The 21,176-nt window shown below is 41.8% G+C and overlaps 2 pseudogenes; both read right to left on the bottom strand.

The window, feature by feature from the left end:
- Nucleotides 1-6,034: 6,034 nt before the first annotated feature.
- Gapdhl5 (glyceraldehyde-3-phosphate dehydrogenase like 5) lies at nucleotides 6,035-8,300 on the bottom strand (annotated as a pseudogene).
- A 10,540-nt stretch (nucleotides 8,301-18,840) lies between these two features.
- On the bottom strand, nucleotides 18,841-19,733 carry Zcchc9-ps1 (zinc finger CCHC-type containing 9, pseudogene 1; annotated as a pseudogene).
- Between the last annotated feature and the right edge of the window lie 1,443 nt (nucleotides 19,734-21,176).

Raw genomic sequence — 21,176 nt, forward strand, 5'->3', positions numbered from 1 at the left:
AGGGCTTCAAGCAACATCTTCCAGGCGCCTGGAACCTGCAAAGACTTGGAGGACTGCATATCTGTTTCCTCAAAATAAACCAGTAATGCTGCGTAGTCTCAGATCCACAATCTGGAAGGTAAGGACCATGAATAGTGAGAGTCATCATCTACTTAGTGTGGGCTTTGCGTGGAATTCTTCATGACCTCTGTAGGGATTCACGTCTAATCTGGGCCACCTGAGAACACGGCCCTGTGGATGACCTCATCTCCTTCCCATAATAACATTGGTTGGCTGGAACAATACATGCTAATGAACATCATCCTTGCTTTACAGAAGCAGCTCAACCTGTAACCAAAATTGTAGACCTTGAACAAACCATGTGAATTCAACTCCACGGCGCCATGTGTGACCTTACACAGGTCCCTTATCTCTTTGTGTCTGAGCTCCATCTGCAATCATGGTAATATCATCTACTTCTACAGAGAAGTCTTCTGTTGTAAAGGTTAATTCAGTACATGTATGCAAAGTGTTCCTACAAAGCACTGCTTTTATGCCTGCTGTGTGGTCTCTGTTACTATACCCATGACCATCATCATCATCTAGGTTCATAACTCTTAGTGAATTCTGACTTGAAATGTGTTCACTGTAGAAGGCTCCAAGCCATGCGCAAGTAAAGAATTAATGACGTGAACTGTTTCTTTCACTGGAATTTGATCATTGTAATTTCTCTCCACTTAGAACTGCAGGCGAGAATCCTTAAACTTTGTGGTCCCAAAGCCTTACTGCTTGCTAGAGATGGAAATCTAATCCAAAAGTCCCCACCTAATTTAGCTATGTTCCTGTTCATGAGGAAAGAACACAGCAGTGATTAGCATGAAGAAATTCCCCACTATGTGCACTATTATTAAAACAGGCTGTCTCCTCTAGTCCTACCATGTGCACTATTAAAACAGGCTGTATTGTCTACTTCATTTTTCAGGCTTGTTTTCCCTTGTAATTTGTCACAAGCTCCATTTAACCAAATAACTTACAAGACCATTTTCTTTTCTTTCTTGACAATTTCTCTCTCGACTTCTATTCTTCCTACAGATTTGAAGTTAATGGCTGTGAGTTAGAATAAACAAAACCTTCCCTCTGTCTCCTTTGCAGCCCTCATGCTCTGGTCTATCCTTTTCCCAGGCAGGTGCAGCCTCCGGGTAGGTTATTTTTCTCTTTATGCACCAATGCTTATTAGAGTCCGCTAGTAGTTCCCAGTGATTTTCATCATATGGAGGTATTTTATACTTCAGTAGGCACAGAGGGAATGTTTCTAGCAAAGAAATATGTAACGTTTCTACCAGTGCATCCCATCATGCATCTGGACTCTACCCATGGTGCAACTGGACTCTTAAGACTCATTCTTGTTTCTCTTGGGAAGACACACAAAAACTGAAACACCCAGTAACAACCCTTTGCATCCACACAAATGAGAGATGGAAATGACCAGACCAGCAAACCACAAGAATTCCTTAACCCTCATCCCAGCAAGCCCAGGCCACAGGAGTATAACCAGGATGTGGCTATCCTCTCAAATCCAACCTCAGTACAGGACACCCCACCACCTCTTTTCACTCCCTTGGACTCCTCCCCAGCCAAAGCAAATTAGGAAAGTGGGGGCATCTTGAAGCATCTTTAAGGTTACTATGAAGATTATATTTTTCATTATATTCATCTTATAGACTTACTTCTGTGTATATATGTATCCACTCATTCTACCGTATGCATGGATAGGTCAGAGAGCAACTTGCCAGAGTCAGTCTCCCCTTACACTCTATGGACCCTTGGCATAGGGTCTTGGTAGCAAGTACATTTACCAATCAATCTGCTTGCCAGCCATAGATGGCTTTTCATGAGGAAATTTAATGGGTAAAGATTTAAACAACAACAATATAAAAGATCTGATGACTTGGGCTAATCTAAGTTGTATAGTAAATAAAGAATCAATTCACATCCATGGACAAATATATATACATTTACTAATTTTACCTATTCAGGTCCTGGTCCATATGGAGAGATGCATTTCAGAGAGAAAACATATAAAGAATGGAGCCTTTTCCTGCCCTTCTCAGCTGTATCTAAGGCAGCTCTTCAACCTTCTGTTTCTCTGGAGTAGCTGACAGCAGAGGTACTTGTGTTTCTAGTATGGTTTTCTCTGCCCTCTACTGGTCATTTTGTTTCTTGCTTTTTGAGTCAAGGCAGAGTAAGACTGGGGAACAACATTTGCCTAAGGGGAAACAGGAAGAATTGTGGTCTCTCCTTGCAACACTTGAAGATATTTCTGGAGAGCCATTAAGGACAAAGTGGATTCTAGTTCCAAAAAACGCAGGTACAGACAGGCTTTGCTTTTCTGCCCTCTTCCCCGTGTCCCCCAGCGTGAAGCTGCTTGATGTTCTGTTCCTTTAGGCTCAAAGTCATACTCCATTACAAGGAGGGATGATTTCCATCAGAAAGAGAGCAGGAAAGGGTCTGGATTTTGTTTGTCTGTTTTTTTCCCTTACATTTTGTCTCTTGGAGAAAAGTCTTAGAAACAAATTCCAGCGAGAAAATGGAAACAGTCATGTGAGTAATGCAGGTGACAGACAGATCTACAAGGCAGGGTTGTACTGTTAGGTTTTTTTCCTTCATGCTCTCTAGGAATCCATTGGTTCTTGTAGTTGGTTTTCCAAAACTCAAGGTGATTTGGGAAGCATACAGAGGGAACAGCTGCACGACGTCGTCAGAGGCAGACTGATTTTGGTGCAGCTGCCAGGCCCTCGTGGTGCCTTCCGTATATTTTTGATTTCTAGTAATTATTGGAAGTGACATCAGCTCTTGGTAATTAACCCCTCTGACACAAACAGAAGGTGCGTGCTTCCTCCAGAGGCCTGGTGGTGGAGTGGAGAAGATTGTGTGGCTCTGCACTTCCAACCTCTCTTGGCAACGCCTAAAGGATAAAAATGATGATGTGGGCACATTCAGAGCTGGCATTTCCCATTGATCTGTGATAAGACAGACATCGCATCCCAGAGATACAGGAACGCAGGACCCAAGCAAAGTTGCACAGGCAGTGGAAACAGAGCAGGCCCAAAGTGACAAAATGTCTCTAGGGCAGAGACAGTTTGACCCCCTCAAACAAACAAAGCAACAGCAACAAACAGAGCCAGGAAGATCTCTGTGAGCTCCAAGCCAGCCTGGTCTACAGAGCTAGTTCCAGGACAGCCAGCACTACATGGAGAGAAGCCCTGTCTCGGGGACATGGCGGGATGGAGGAACCAAACAAAGTAATAAAAAATAAAACAAAAAAAACAAAACGTTTCTACAGTTCTTGCATCATAATTAAAATATTACTTTCTTAACTGCTTATATTGTGGAATTGATCATGAGGTGGAATGTATGTGTATCTGTGTGTGTGTCTGTCTGTCTGTGAGTGTGTCTGTCTGTGAGTGTCTGTATGTTTGTCTATATGTGTGTCTGTGTGTTTGTGTGTGTCTGCATCTTGCGTGTGTGAGCTAACACCAAGGTGTCCTCCAAGAGATGTGCACAGTACAGACTGAGACCCTGTCTTCATAGAAGAGTTAGATAGATAGATAGATAGATAGATAGATAGATAGATAGACAGACAGACAGACAGACAGACAGACAGACAGACAGACAGACAGACGGATGGATGGATGGATGATAGATTGATACCACCCCTGAAGCTCCTTGTGTTGCCCTTCTAAGTGTTTTTTTTTTCTCTCTTCACAGGCAACCGGCTCTTATTTCACGTTTCTGTGACTTTGAATAAGTATGAGCAGCTTTTCTTATTTTCGTCTTATGTTTACATTTTTCTTACTTTCTGTTCTTGATGATTTTTACCTATGCTTTTTTCTGAACTCATTGGTTTTTTTTTACTCATGTAAGAAACCTTCATATATTCTATACATCATCTGCACAGCCAACTCAAGATCTTTCTATTCTCTTAGTGGTATATTTTGATGAATATAAACTCAATGTTTTTATGCAGCTGAATTTCTCGATATTCATTGTGGCTTATTGGGGTGAAAAAAGAGCCTTACAGATCATGTCTTCGATCATCTGCAGTGTTACTGTACTGTCATGTTTACAGCCCAGAAAGCTAACGAGTCACCACCACCCTCTTCTGCCCACCACACCCAAAGGCTGTGAGAAGTACCTGCTTAGCCACTGATTCAGCACCTACAAGAGGCTGTGTGGTTAATTCTTCTCCACAGAACATAAATGTAAGGGATATAGAAGCACATATAAGAAGTATGTGCTTGCATTTTGACCCTTTTCCATAAATATGTAAGCAATCTGAGATGCTAAGGGCTGGTAGAGCCACAGTTAGAGATAGAAACAGTCTGAGTCACTGCACGCAAATGAATAGCCTTTGGCCATAAATGTCCTGTCTGTAACTACCAAAAGCTATGTGTTAACTCCCAAAAGCCTTTGGAAGAGAGCCTTGTAGTAGAGGTTTGGGTCATAAGGTCTGATCTATGTCTTTATAACAGAAATTGCCATCTAGGTAGGGTCCCTCATCTCCACAATCCCAGCACTGGAGAGGCTGGGGCTATAGAATTGCCATGAGTCCCAGGCCAGCCAGGGCTACAGACTGAGACCCCGTCTTCATAGAAGAGATAGATTAAAGATAGATAGATAGATAGATAGATAGATAGATAGATAGATAGATAGATAGATGTGTGTGTGTGTGTGTGTGTGTGTGTGTGTGTGTGTGTGTGCATGCATACATACCTACATATGTACATTGCGACAAACTTTATTTTGGGTTTGTTTTTTACCCCACTTAGATCCTATAATTCTGAAAGAAAAGACACAAAACCTTTATATTTATAATAAGCTTTAAAGCACTAGAGCTGAGCAAATACCAACTTTTCGTCTACTCTCCTCTCAATAACCCCAAGAAATCACTTGACATGTTAAGCCTAGGCTGCTCCTACTCCAACTGGCCAGCACTCATGTCCATGTGCTCATGATCCACCAATCCCGTGGTGAGTTCTGCCTTCTTCCTCCTCTCTCCTCATGGTTTTTGCCTGAGAAGCCAGCCTGGGAACCTTCCCTCTAACCCATCTCTTCTGCCCAACTCAGGCTGTAGGCATCTTTATTAACCACTCAGAAACAACATGAGGGGGTCAAAGTTTATGCAACAAAAGTTGGTATATGTGAGGATTTCCTTGTCCTTGAGGACCTACTCATGGGGGGGCAACCAGAACTTGGGGTACAGAATTTAGCATTTGAATACAAGCAACATCAGACCAACCTTCTAGATAGATAGATAGATAGATAGATAGATAGATAGATAGATAGATAGATAATTTGAAAAAGAAGAGCTCAAGAACATCCAGCAAGAACATGGTACTTATCACCAAGAAACAAAGTCTCATAGAACTCGGCCATTTTGACTCCTTAATCTTGGACTTTAACCCTCCAGAATGGGGAGAGATAACACATCTGTAACTCGGAAATTTCCCCAGTCTATGGTCACTTGTTCTATCGCCTACGATAAAACATTACCACCCAGGATTTCTTTAATGAGCAGCCACTGAACAAGAAAAGGGCCCCACTGTATCAGCCACTAAATTGGAGGTGGGTATTTGTTTCTTTAGCTGTAAAAATAGTAAAATTGGGAAAGCTAACTTAGAAAATTCTTAAAATACATGACATTTTCAGGGGAGATGGCACTGGACAAAGGAAAAGGAAATTCCAGAAACGTAGAGATCTATTGTGCAGTAGCATAAAATGTTGCCTGCTGTAATTCTGAAAGCAGACTTCATGTGGTGAAGAAGGGGCTCTGGGAATCAGTCATGAGTGCTGCTACCATCCTTTGGCTCCTGTGCTGCATTGACCTTACCGCTATTGCAGTGTATGAAAAACTGTTTCCAAGCATGAAGAGGTGGTCTTGAGGGCAGAGGTGGAAAGGGAAGGAGAGACTCCAAAGTTTAAGAGATTAAAAAAAATTATCAAAACGATTTCTAGCCTCTAAACCAACAATACAAAGTCAGAGCAAAAGAAACACTTAGAGCAGCAAGGGCACCTCAGGGGTGATGGTTCTGTAGAAAGAGGGAGCTCTGGGGCTAAGATCAAACCCAGGCGATTTCTCTCCAACTCAGGGCTCTTTTGTGAGATGCCCCAAAGGGACCTGTGTCATGCTGAAAGAGATGCCCATAGGATGTAGAGAGCAGAGAGCAAAGATACGAATCAAATGAGAATTATATCCAGAGAAGAACTCTGGTTACTCACACATGGAATTTACTGGAAACAGAAAAGTGTGAGATCTACCAAGTTTTGGTGGGAAATGCATTGCTACATGAAAGGCATTGTTAAAAACCTGGGATGATAAAATCATGTCATACCACCAAACTGACCCTGGCCAAAAGGGAAGAATGAAAACTGCACCCACTACAGTGGGGCATAATTCTCAGAGCTCGTTTCCAATGGAACCTTGGGAAATGACTCTCGGGTATGGCCCCAAAGCACTGAAGTCGTTAGAAGTGTACATTGCTGGACTCACTCAAAAGTTCTAGGAAAAGAGCCTGGCACCCTGTTAAGGCAAGCTCTCCAGCTTCCTATTGAAGCCACTGATTTAGAGGTGGTAGAGTCAGGAAGAGCCTCCTGCACAGTAGAAAACCATGGAAAGAAAGTAGGGGTCAGGGTGCTAATCCATATCACCCACTTTGCAGTACAGCCAAGAGAACAAGAGGGAAAGGTTTGCAAAATACCTACCATGCAGAATCTGGAAATCCCTGTGAGTGTTATCTCCTTGTTTTCCTCGTTTTCAAAGCCAGGCTTAGTAGGTGTCTCTCTTAAACATATTAGCCTTTCTGTGTTAGAGTAGGGACACAGCCAGATAGCCTATCCTTCCACACATAGTGAACAGTCTGACAGGTCACTGTCACCTGTACAGTTCAGAACAGAGAACCAATCGAGTCACTAAAATTCACAAAAATTAAAAAAAAAAATCCAATAGTGTTTTAAGTTTATATTTGCATTGGCCTGTAGTCACAGTTATCCTTACTTATATGTAACTGTTGGATGGACACACAAGTTTAGTTCTTTTTTTGTGGGTTCAGCGAACTTTATTGATGTTATTCAAGAGAGTAGGGAGGGCTCCCTAGGCTCCTCCTGTTATGGGGTCTGGGTTGGAATTGTGAGGGAGATGCTCAGTTTTGGGGGCTGAGTCGGGATGGGCACTCCTCAGCACCTGAGGGTCTCTCTCTTGCTCTCAGTATCCTTGTTGTGCTGGGGTGGGTGGTCCAGGGTTTCTGACTCCTTGGATGCCACGTAGGCTATGAGGTTCCCCAACCTGTTGCTGTAGCCGTATTCAGTGTTATACCAGAAAATGAGCTTTACAAAGTTGTCATTGAGAGCAATGCCAGTCCCAGCATCAAAGTGGAAGGGCGGGAGTTGCTGTTGAAGTCGCAGGAGACAACCTGATCCTCAGTGTAGCCCAGGATGCCCTTTAGTAGGCCCTCAGACGCCTGCTTCACCACCTTCTTGATGTCATCAGACATGGCAGGTTTCTCCAAGTGGCATGTCAGATTCACAGTGGATACATTGGGGGTAGGAACGTGGAAGGCCATGCCAGTGAGCTTCCCATTCAGCTTGGGGATGACCTTGCCCACAGCCTTGGCAGCACCAGGGGATGCAGGGATAATATTCTGGGCTACCCCACGGCCATCACGCCACAGCTTTCCAGAAGGGCCATCCACAGTCTTCTGAGTGGCAGTGATGGCATGGACTGTGGTCATGAGCCCTTCCACAATGACAAAGTTGTCATGGATGACCTTGGCTAGGGGGGCTAAGCAGTTGGTGGTGCAGGATGCATTGCTGACAATCTTGAGTGAGTTGTCATATTTCTTGTGATTTACACCTATCACAAACATGGGGGCATCGGCTGAAGGGGCGGAGATGATGACCCTTTTGGCCCCACCCTTCAAGTGAGCCCCAGCTTTCTCCATGGTGGTGAAGACACCAGTAGACTCCACGACATACTCAGCACCAGCGTCACCCCATTTGATGTTAGCAGGATCTCGCTCCTGGAAGATGGTGGTGGGCTTCCCGTTGATGGCAAGCTTCCCATTCTCAGCCTTGACTGTGCCGTTGAATTTGCCGTGGGTAGAGTCGTACTGGAACATGTGGACCATGTAGTTGAGGTCAGTGAAGGGGTCGTTGATGGCAACAATCTCCACTTTGCCAGATGCAGAGGAGAAGGCAGCCCTTGTAACCAGTTGCCCAATATGGCCAAATCCATTCACACCGACCTTCACCATCTTGTCTCTGGGACGAGGCTGGCACTGCACGAGAAGATGTGGCTGTCTCTGGAACAGGGAAGAGCAGAGAGCCACAAGTTTAGTTCTTAAACAATAACAATGCACTTTTAGAACTCAGATCAAATTTCCAAACACATGGAGAACTGCCTCTAGACTTCCCGTGATATTCTAATGTTTCATGTTTCTGCCCCTGAGCCAAGGCATGGCTGTTGTAATCTGTGCAGCTTTGCAGTGGAGATGGATCATTCCTGCACAGTTATGTCCTTCGGGGACCTCCCCGCTGTCTTCATCTTCTATAAGCTTTGTCCGGTTTACGTTTTTGCAGCTGAATCCAGTGTTTCTTTGATTTCTACTCAGGACAGAGTAGCAGACATGTATCCTGAAAAATATAAAAGAAAAGATTTCAGAAAGAAATTAAACATGATGCATATAACAAGGAAAACACATGGATCAGAAGGTTAGATATTGTCAAAGATATTATTGATCTTTCCTAAACAATTAATTGAATGCGATCTCAGCTAAAATGTTAGTAGGACTTTTAGAGAATCTGATAAGGTCATTCTAATATCCATATGGAGAGATAAAAAGACTCACACTTTTGAACAATAATTTGGGAAGACCTTAAGTAATTTCAGACTTTCCTGCAAAGTGACTTAATATGTCAATGTGAGTCTTAATATGCAGATATGAGTCTTAATATGTCAATATGAGTCCTAGCCAAATATGGCAGAATGGCTAAGAACAGAATAGGATATTGAATGGGCCCAGAAGGATGATTACTTATTTACAAAGATGAGTAGGTAATTAAGTGAAGATCAGGTAATGTGTTCACTAGTCTTTGCCTATTGACTTGATATCTATGTATTAAATAAGGAACCTTGATCCTTACCTCACACCATACGTAAGAATTAACTTGAAATGGTTCATAAGACACAAGATTCAATTAGCTTAATTAAGCATAGGGGAGAACCTAGACGTTCTAGAAAAACCAAACACAAGAAAAACTTTGTAACCACTGATTTCTTAAGGGAACAGGAAGTAAAAACTACAACTGCCAATTAAATACAGACAACACCTGCCAATCAAGCCGGATCCAAACTAAAATGGCTTTCTCCTCATAAAAGACAGAAAAGCTGTTTGTAACAACTGGATAAGCTGTATAGAATAAGATGCACAATTAACTGAATCACAGAACCAGCCTCCTCATGTGGACCTGTGATTCCCCTCACTGTTCAGGAGTTGGGGCAGGAAGATGGCAGACTCAAGGCTTGCCGAAGGAAATCAGCGATACTGCACCTCAAAAGCAAAAAATAAGAGCAGGGAGAGATGTGGTTAGCAGTGATTTTTATCAAGTAGACTCACATAATGTTAGTCTGACTGCCCAAATTCCAAAACCTTGCAATCTCACATCACGTGAGTATATAGAGGAAACATAACGACACTTTGAATATGTTTGCCAGCTTCTAATCAAAGCAAATACATCTTGACTGGCTTCTAGGAAGGAATCAGCTTCTAGGCATGTACTCCAGAAAAAAATAAAACATATATTCACAGAAAGATTTTTACCAAAACGTTTGTATATTTCCAAACAGGCTTAACCCAGTCTTGTCTGTCATATATCAGATTTCTCAGTAGAGAGCCAGGCTGAAGAAGTTTCCAAGAGTTCGTATCACAGTATGTTGCCTTTATTAAATTTGTATGTGAATCATGGAAATATTTTTGCATTTATTAAATTTCTATGCTTACTAAGCAGTTTATATTGTTTTCACGTTTTTCTCAATAACAAAGTAATTATGAGTTTGCTTGAAAATCGAATCTAATTCTAAATTCTTGAAAATAATCTCATTCTGGTTGTTTTATAATATTATGTTTCAAAAGTATACTTTTTGAATTCAGCTTTTTTTTTTGACCCTTTGACATATGTCTTTAAGAGCTAGTCTAACTTGTAACTTTTCCCTTTTATTCCTTTCCTTCTCTTCTCTAACCAAGCTAACCTACCCCCTATTGTTCTATTCATATTTGGAGCACAAATGAAATAATCTGCTTTTTTTAAACATCTGACAGAAGTTCCTGTCAAGCTTGTGTGAGCTTTGACTTTCTCTCTGTTATTGCTGGCGTGTTTTATTTTACTTTTTATATTTTACATGTGCCAAGAGTTAACAGACAAAACCTACAAACGCGTGTAAATCTATACCTGCAGAATAGTTTGAAGCCATTTTTGATTTTTGTTTTGTTCTTTAAGACAGGGCTTCTCTGTGTAGCCCTGGCTGTCCCGGAACTCACTCTGTAGATCAGGCTGGCCTCACAGAGATCTGCCTGCCTCTGCTTCCTGAGTTCTGGGATTAAAGGCTTCTGTCACCATGCCCAGTCTGTTTGAAGCCACTTTCAAGCCAGAATGTTTATTCCTTTTACATTTATCATGATTAATGGCATATTTGCAGCTAGCATTCCATGTGACCTCGTGGTTTCTGTTTGCCACCAGTTCTGTGTTTCCTTTTCTCCCTTTTTAGTTCCATGTAGACTAATTAATTGATACCATTTTTCTACTGGCCAAGTGTTAACCATATTTTACTACCTTCAAGGGGGCAAAATCGGAATGATTGTCATCCTTGGTCTGTGAGGGTTCTCATTGCCATGTCTTTGCCAAATGTCCCTTTGTCTAGCTTATGCCTCTGCCTGTCTCTAGAGACACTCATGGCCACCTTGGCTCCTTAATGACATGACTAACTCTCCATGACTAACTCTCCCCGTGCTCTAGATTGCTTTCTCCTTCTGCTTGTTTGGGGGCACTGTATATCTTCCTGAGCCCATTATTTCAGAGTTTTAAAAATGCTCTGTTTTTCACGCTGAAATTTACCACCCCTAAACATTTTTGATGTGTTTACCGCTTGAAAACAACCGGCATTTATCTTAGACTACCTCCAGGTCACTCTTCCCAGGAAAGTTAAGTCTCATGGTTCTGTGCTTTCCTTCCCATCTGTATTTTAACCCACAGCGTAGACATGAGCAGTTCGCGCAGTCCATGTTCACCTACGCTTTTCCCCATAAATAGAAACATTCTGGAATTCAATGTTCTTTCCTATCTCTCAGATGGCAATTGAAAATATGCCGCTTTCCCTAAAACGCAGTCTTTGGAATTTTGTACTTTGGAAGTCTGTGTGGACTGACCATTCTGTCTTCCCTTCAAAACAAATTGTTTTGTGTAGATAGAATCCTAGGTAAACAAATACTTCCACCACTTTGAAAAGATTCTTTTACCATTTTATGGCACAATTTGAAGTTTGAAGATCTGCTTCAGCATTGCGTTCACTCACCCATGAGATCTTGGCCATTTCTCCTTGGTTGGCTCAGATCAATCTTTCAATAATTCTGAAAAATTATCAAGCACTTATGTCTTCAAATGCTGGGTCCTTGTCTTAGTGGTTTCCCTTGTTGCTGTGTAGAATATCTAAAACAGTTTAAGTAGGGAAAGGCACATCCTGGCTGACAGGAAGCACGGGTAGCAGAAGCAAGAATCCAACTGCTCACCCTTCATGCAGAGTAAGAGAGCAGAGCTGGAATGGGATGTGAGGCTAGACCATAAAACCTCAAGACCCACACCACCCAACATCAGCAGTTACGGAGCAAGTATTTGTGAATACACTACAGACAACATCTTACCTCCAAGCCACACCGCTCCACAATGACTAACCAGTGTTAACTTTCAACTTTCCAAAGTGAGAATCACTTGGGAAATGAGCATCTGGTGCTAGTTGATAACTATCTTGGTTGTAATTGATGTGGGAGTGTCTGCCCACTGTGAGTGGCACCACCCCCTAGGCAGTGCATTATGGACTGTTGGGAAAGTGGAGGCAGTAGATTGAGTACTCGTATGGATACATTCTTTCCTCTCCGTTCTTGATTGTTGATGGGATGTAATGACTTCTTCAAGATTTTGCTACTATGTAACATTTCTACCGTGATAGACTCTAACCTGGAACTGTTAGCCAAAATAAACCCTTTCTCCCTGAAGTTGCTTTGTCAAACTCTCTCCTCACTGCAACAGAAAACAAAGACAAAAACAACCTGCCACCCTCAACCTTATTTTCTCCTCTATCACCTAAAAAATTGCTTATGTGTGGTTGGCTTCTCTGACTTTCCACTCCATATCTGTTCTTGCCCATGGTTCTTATTTTCTTTCTAAACTTAAGAGCATTTCAAACAGCTTTTGTGGCTCTTCCTTCCAGCTCATTAATTCTTTGTGTGCTCTATTGTCTCTTTTACTAATCTATTGAAATTTATTTCCATTTATTATATTTTTGTTTCTATAATTCTGAGTTTTTTCAAATTACTTAATTTTAAACCCTTGTTGCATTTGCTCATTTATTCAAGTATCTCTTTCATCATTTTAAATACAATAAGTATCCTGGTATACAATTTTTTTTCCTGTTTCTGAAATACTCCAGGGACTAGCTCTAATATTCTGTCAATGCCTTCTCTGTTTCCTGCGCTACACCTTTCTGTTAATATTCTTTGTTTCTTCCTTTCTTCTTTTCATCCTTCCTTCCTTCCTTCCTTCCTGCCTTCCTTCCTTCCTTCCTTCCTTTTTCACCTGCTTTGCAGCCCAGACTGGCCTAGACCTTGCTACTTTCTGTGTAGCTATCCAAGCTGATCTCAAACTCTGTCTATTGAATGCTGGCTATAGCATGCTCCACCATGCATAATTTAGCATGGATTTGAATTTCTGATCCTAGCCTGCACCTCCTGGAGGGGGTTACAGTCATGTGCCAGCACCCACTGTTTATGTAGTGCTGAATTTAAAAGCAGGATTTCACGAGCATACTAAGCAAGAACTCTATCATCCAAGCTATTTCTCCAACCCCTAGGTTTTCTTTTTTTAATGTTAACTTCTCATTGTCTTTGGAAATGTTGCCAGTGGGGATGCCTTGATACATGGTGTCTTGGTTAGGGTTTTACTGCTGTGAACAGACACCATAGCCAAGGCAACTCTTGTAAGGACAACATTTAATTGGGGCTGGCTTACAGGTTCAGAGGCTCAGTCCATTATCATCAAGGAGGGAATATGGCAGCATCCAGGCGGGCAAGGTGCAGGAGGAGCTGAGAGTTTTCTGTCTTCATCTGAAGGCTGCTAGGAGAAGATTGACTCCCAAGCAGCTAGGATGAGGGTTTTAAAGTCCACACCCACAGTGACATACTCACTCTAACAAGACCACATCTCCTAATAGTTCCACTCCCTGGGCCAAGCATATTCAAACCACCACACATGGGTTAAAATTGTGTTCCGTTGAAGAGGTTTTGCACAGGCTTCTACAGTTACCTGGCAGTAGAGCTCACCTGGAAATCACTTTAACATCAATTCTTCCCTTGAGGTTTGATTTTTTTTTACATAAGTAACAACACGCTCACACGTAAGCTACATGCTATGATCTCTCAGAGGCAAATTCATTTTCTCTCTAACCTATGTCAAAGTCAATGGAGGTTCTTTTATACCCAACTTTCCCTACTTGAAGCTTCGTTTATCATTCACCCCAATAGGGAGGATGCAGTCCATTTACATGCTGAGCCTCCTACCAGAGTCCTCACCTTTGTGGACTGCATCCTTCACTTGCCCATGGTGGGCAGACATCATTCCAGCCACTTGTGAATAAGTGTGTGTCCCACTGATACTTATGCCAGGAAAAGTAGCACAGGCAAATGTCATCCTAGATAAATCAGGACATAGGCTAACCCTTTATGTAACATCAGACACCAAAATCTAGGGTAAAAATCACCAATTTTGCGGATAGAATTTTGTTGACCCTGCTTGGAGGAAAATAATCAGTGTTTCTGCTTCCAGCTGACTCTAGATTTCCACCCTTCATGGACTATTTTATTGTTCTACCAGCTCAGTTAACATTTTTATCCATATCTATAAAAAAATATTTTACTTAGTCATTCTCATTGTTTCCAACTGGAACGGCATGCGGTAGACATAATCCAGGACATTACCTAAATGGAAATATCTTCTTCCTTTTCCTTTCCCATCTTCAAAGGCAAGACTCGATTTAAATGTGAATGTTCCAGATCCAAGAATCAATCAGTAAAGTGAAATCTGTGATTAAATGCAGACGTTCCACCTCCTAACAGAGGCTCGTCTTTCTTATGGTCCTACGAATGATATTTTCCAGGATTTTGCAATATGCCAAGAACATAAATGTGACCACGCATCAGAGATGTTGATAATACCAGAGAGGCAGGGAACACACAAAGCTGGAACAGTGTTAACCCCAGCCCTGCATGCTAAGTGCCCCCAGTTGCTGCCGAAATACTAAGATGTGTGCTGTGTGATCTCTGGACTCCACTGTTGGAAAACTACAAGAACTGGACCCAACCATTGTTTTCAAGTAGGCACCAGCCTACTTTTAACTCCCTAATATGAACTGTCTTAGTGTGCCCTGAAATTTAAAAGGAAAAAAATTGCAACATTGCTATTTACACTTTTCAATGCAGCATGTGAATCAGAAATTACTTTGCAAGGGGGTGTTCCTTGTTTGAGCATTGCTCGTGGTTCATATGTAGATTTTTGTAGGATCCCAAACCAGATCATATTGCTTCCCATGATGTATTAATACCACACATGTAACTGCAAATACTCCCCTACTGTTTATCTCCTGCATAGGTTCAACATTGAAATGGGACAATTAATCATGTATGAACAGCAGCCTAGGTGTTTCTGTGCACAGTGGGGATACACATTTCTTGGATATTGATGGGAGGGGGTAGATAAACCAGGGTGTTGCTGCAATAGGTCTTTCTGGGAAGTTTCTTGATTCACAAACAGAATCATAATGGGTCACCATGGCAGAAGGAGCTGGATCGACAGTCCATTGACTTTTGCTAGACCAGTGTTCAACAAACTTGCAACCTAAAGGTAGATACGGATAATGAAGTATTTGAGAACCTGTCTTAGCATCTCCAGGGTGTACTACAGTACTTTGCACATAGTAGGGATTTTAATGCTGGCTAGAAGTTAAAGTTTATGTTGTGATTCGAGGCATGCAGGCCATGCACCTCTCTGTTCTATAAATCGCATGATAGAGAAAGCCATGATACAAACTAAACAAAATTCCTGCTTCTGTGTTTGGATTTTTAAAAGTTCCAGGCTTCCATGATTACTCAAAGCATTGTTATAAAACATTGCTTTAGTGCAATTGACCACTTTCGGGTGTGTTAGGTGACAGGCACACCTCTAAATCATGGAAAATAAACTGTACATTGCTATGTATGGTGTGAGTGCATATGTGCCCTGTGGCATGATAGTCACAGAGATAAAAATAAGAAGACAGAGAATCTCTAAAAAAAAGGACAGTGGGGGACATTTACAAAAGAACGCCATTCCTCTAAAACCCTGAATCGCATACAAAATAATATAAACCAGTGCTGTTCCTCTGAGCTGAAGTCTAGAAATAACATTGCCAGCGTCTACCAGCTTCTAAAATGCCCTTCTAAATGTCAGCCAGAACAAATGGGCCAAAGTTGTCAGGAGGCCTGAGTCCTCGTACAGAGACATGCACCATCTGACTATGGGCAGTCAGCACAGATCCCCAGGACAGAGACACGCACCATCTGACCACGGGCAATCAATCAGCAGAGGACATTAGCAAGACCCCAGTCTCCCCTGCTCAATATTACAGAACTTTATTTTCATTCTGGCTCCTGTTCTGCTCCAAGCCTTTCGCTGACAATGTTAATTACAATCTTTGGGTGGTGGTACTTCTGTCTCCTGCACTGTTTGCTTTTATAACTTCTTAATTTTTCTTTCCTTTGTTTTCATTTTGGAGTCTCTAATCTGTCCCACTGACTTTCCTCAGTCAGTTGGCCATCCCTGACCCTTTGCTTTTATCCTCAAGAGGACAGCAAGAACCTGGACCGTCAGGTCAATTGACTTGTTACAAGTGTGGACTCTACTCCAGCGGTGCACAGTGAGATTTCCAGATTCCTGTGTCCTCAAACAAAAATATTAGACTGGAGACACATAGATAATAATAGAAATACAGGGCATGAGTAAAGAAAAAAAAAGGACACTCCCAAGACTAGAAATGGTCTAAGGAGCTAAGACAGGTCCAAGGCTCCAAAGCTCCTGGCTCACAAATCCGTGAGCCCCTGTAGGTCCTTCACATAATGGTGCCTCCTCCTGAATTGTAAAATGCATGCCTTTTTAGCATATTCTCTGTTCTTTAGAGGTAGCCCTGATAGACAGGAGTTTCCAGTCTTTCTGCCAATTTGAATCTTTCTTTTGTTAGTCTTCGTACTTTCTCTTGGCTTCCTGCTTTGCTGCCACAGATCTCAAATGGGGACATCACTGTGAACTGAGTAACTGTGTCTTTCCATTATTGTGAACATCCAGAGATCTCTTCTCCTATGCACTGCAGTGTAGTGGTATGGCTCTATACATGAAGTCTGAAGTTTCGGAAAAAGCCCAGCTCATCCTTAGTACTGTCTAAGATCTGTTATTGCTGTATTTTCCTTTTTCCTAGAGAAGAATTCACCAACATTATGCTAAGAAATATGAACGCGAGTTTCCAATGGTACCAGGTGGAAGGAAAGTCATTTTCCTTTGAGGGTATGGTTCCCTGTAGGTTGCTCTTGGTCTAATGGATGGTCTTCAACCCATGTACACAGGAGCAGCAAGAATTTGACTCAGGGGCTAAAACAAAAAACAAAATATAGACATAAAGTTGAGAGGGAGCCATGTTGGAGGCAGGTCCTGGAGAAGTTAGATATTATTCAACAAAAATCCATTATTCAATTAAGAAAACATAGTCAAACAAGACCACTGTATGTAGCCAATATGTTTGAGGAAAATATGCAAAATAAAAGCCTGCATGGAAGTAATCCAAATCTTTGAAGTGCAGACAGGTTCCTTAAAAATAATAAAACCCCATTCTGAAACATATAGTATGTGGACAAGACAGCTTAAAAGCGAGACATATCCACTCACTTAACAGAGAGAGTCATCTCTGTACTCCACACACAAAACCCTGTGATATCTGAAATTCAGTGGAGGCATTTGGCAGCAAGTTTAAGACTGGATGAGAAATGGAAGACAGATCAACAGAAAATACACTGTTGCAATTTGTATCAATATAGCTAGGTCCTTAAAATACATTGTTGCAATTTGTATCAATGTAGCTAGGTCCTTCTTTACAATTTAAGGGAAGTAGTTTTTTTTTTTAAAGTATACCAGTGCATATTATGATGCATTTTTCCTCCAGAATCTCCATGTTGGAAGAATCTCTCATCTCCAAACATGTTTATGTTCCCATTCTCACAGCATCGATGTTCATTCTGTATCAGGCAAGTTGGCACAGGAAGTGTTTAGCCTCAGTGCTCTGAGACCCTGGAGTTAATTGATGTCTTATCCCACTCCTCTGAACTAGACTGAGGAAAATTAAAATGCCCTTTACTGGTTGAAGAGAATGCAAAAAGACACTAAGGGATAAAGTGGATTTGAGGAAGTATGGAACAGAAAAGCAGTCATCTCCCTCCCTGGTGTTCTGAGCTTAGTTGTTAACCCCAGAGGAACAAGAACTTGGCCCTTAAGGGAAGATGTTAAATTTCCTGCCTCAGGTGCTCTGACACCTTCTAGCCACTAGGTGCACCTATCCATGCAAGTTAAACACACACACACACACACACACACACACACACACACATACGAACACACATGCTTTCACATACACACAGAAACATACATCTACACACACAAACATAAACCCAAATGCATACACACACAATACATATATATATATATATATATATATATATATACATACATATATATATATGTATATATATATTTGGGAGGGGGCTACCAAAAGCAACCTGTGGAACTTGTTTGTATCCTGATTTTCTTTCTTTCTTTCTTTTTTTAACAGCTGATATAATTTTATTCAGTACTAAAAATTACAGATTTTGTGACAACATACAAACAAATTTCTATTACAATAAATTGATACTCTGAATTAAGAATATATAACATATTATTTATTCACAAGCTGAAATGCATTGCTTTGTTTAGGGGTCAATTTTGAGTCATAATTTACATTTATAGCAGTGACTGCCACCATGAGATATAGAGGCACTTAGTTGTTTCTAAGTTCCATTTGATAAAATAAGCTCTTAGTCACATTGCCTGTATCTCAGAACTCTGGACGCTGGTGCAGGGTTAGTAGTCTGAAGCCAACCTGGGCTACATAGACTCTGTTTCAAATACAGATAGACACACAGGCACAGAGAAACAGACAGACACACACACACACACACACGTGCGCGTGCGCGCACGCGCGTGAACACACACACACACACACACACACACACACATACACACACAGGTCTAGAGAGTATAATCAATCACTCTGTACTCCTTAATAGACAGATTGCAGGCAGCCTGGCCCCCATCAAGGTCAGAGTCGTGTCTATAATACGGGACCTCACAGGCCAGCTTCAATCTCTAAAGGCCTTCTTTGGGAAGTAACCTTGAGATGGTACTTAACAACTGTGCCAATTCTTATCAAAAATTAACTACTTTGGGTACTTTCGTTTTAGGTTTCTGCGGTTTGGACACATCCAGAACATCATCATAGTTTGCACTCATTCCCTTTGCCCAGCGACCAACTGTAACGATTCGATCTGAGTTCTGATTTTCAGGGCAATCTTTTTTAAAATGTTCCATGGAGCCACAGAGTTTACAGCGCCACGGTCAGCATAGACTCCTTTGGTTTCTCAGGGCAGGATCTGGACAGGTGTCCCATTTCTCCGCAGACGAAACACTTTGCAAAAGGAAATTCACCAAGCGCAGGGTCTACGTTAGCTCTGCACTTCGTCATCTCGTGCTCCGTGGACCCGCGGTGGTAACAAATGCCGGTGCCCATGTCCTGACTCTCTAGCACAGCTGGGCAGTCAGCGATTCCATGGCCAGGTTGTCGACAATGGAAACATTGCATTCTTCTTTGCCGCCTGTCTCTTTAGCCGCCTTCCTTCCCGCCGACTGTCCTTCTTTAAAGCCACTGCAATTTCTTCCCTCACTTCCTGCTGTCGGCTGCTATCAGCTGTCCATTGTGAAGCACCTATGGGCTCCGTTTCAGGTATTCCATGAACCCATTCACATCTTCATTCAAATCCTCTTTTTTCTTTTTGTTCTTTTTCTGTTTTGCTCGAGGTGTGTCGTTTCTAAGAAACAGCCCACTGACTGGACATCGCTTATGACTTGGAGGGTTTTGTTTGCGCCCTCTGCAGATCCCTTCTTCATGTCCTCCCATGATGTTGCTGACAAGGGTCTCTTACTATTTGAAGTAGTAACTCTAGTCCACCTGGGCATGGTCGGATCAGAGGTACCTAACTAATCGCGTCTGAATCCTCCAGAGCAGCTGAGACAACGAGCCAGAGAAGCCCAGACCCGGATGAAGGCGCCGTATCCTATTTTCATTTGAGTTGGAGGACTGTAAAACATACTTTTAATTGAAATATGGATTAGTAATAAATAAAAGTTAGTAGTTATTTGTGGTCTGGCCTCATAGAATACCAGGGAATTTTCGACCAGTCACAATATACTTGTTTACATATTTATTTATTTATTTATTTTGGAAGGTGTCTCTATGCAGTCCTGCTTTTGGCCTGGAATTTACCGTGTTCTTCAGGTGAGACTTGAACTCAAAGATCCATCAACATCTGCCTAAAATTAAACGTGCTAGGATTAGGGGCACGTACCACCATACCTGGCTTCTACCACTGACTTTCAAGAAGAAAAGCACTCTCTCGATCTCTAGATAGATAGATAGATAGATAGATAGATAGATAGATAGATAGATAGATAGATATACATATGCGTATACATATACATATACACATACACATAGATACACACATACACACACACACACACACACACACACACACACACACACACACACATCTTGTCCTTGAATACTGTTGCAAAAACTAAATACATTGAAATAGGACGAGACAGATAAAGACCAAAAGGCTAGGACATTAATCACTGTGAAGTGTGTGTTCAAGGTACAATGTCAGTTTTCTGTTTTCCTCTAACTCTGTGGTTTTGAACATTTCCGAGAGGCACTCATACAATCAAAATGGGCATGTTATTGTGTCTCAACGTTGAGAGTTTTTTATTCTGGATTTTCTCAGGTGCAGCCAGACTTGAGCGCCACGCCCCTCACGGCTAAGCAGATACAGCCTTGTCGTATACACAGCTTGCTCCCTACTCTTTTGTTCCTATCTTCCCTCTGTGTGTGAGTGTCTGTAAGACGAAAGGTCTGGATGGTCCTACTGTGGGCCGAAAAGTCTGTACCATTACCTGCCCCTTTGCAGGGGAGGGGATTCAGTTCAAAGTGCGACCTCTAGCCCAATTAGTCCAGAAGCTGATACTTTGGAAAATAAAACCAACTCTTTGAATTCAATTTCGCTTGGACCTTTGTGGTTATACTCAATAAGCAGGGCCTTGGAGGGCAGACTGTCATCAGTATTTGCTCGTCCCCTCGGGAAACAGGTCAGGTAACAGAGTGACAGAAAGCTGAATCAAGCGAGGTATTGCAGAGATAATGGAAAATCATGCATGCCCCGGAGCTTGGGTCAATTATCCCTGGTAATAAAAATGTTAAAAATTGAAGAAAGTGGGATTAAATGTTGGAGTCAGGTTCCTGAAATAACAAAATAAGGCCAGAGATACAGTGCAGTGGGCTAATCTGTATCAGGAAGAAAAAAAAACTGTTTATATTCCTGTACTTTGGTGGGAAGAGAGAAGAGGATCGAAGAAGTTCTCTATATATTTGTGTGTGTGTGTGTGTGTGCACATACATATGCATATTTATAGTTTATATATAACTATAT

Source organism: Rattus norvegicus, chromosome 15, assembly GCF_036323735.1.
Source record: "Rattus norvegicus strain BN/NHsdMcwi chromosome 15, GRCr8, whole genome shotgun sequence".
NCBI lineage: Eukaryota > Metazoa > Chordata > Mammalia > Rodentia > Muridae > Rattus > Rattus norvegicus.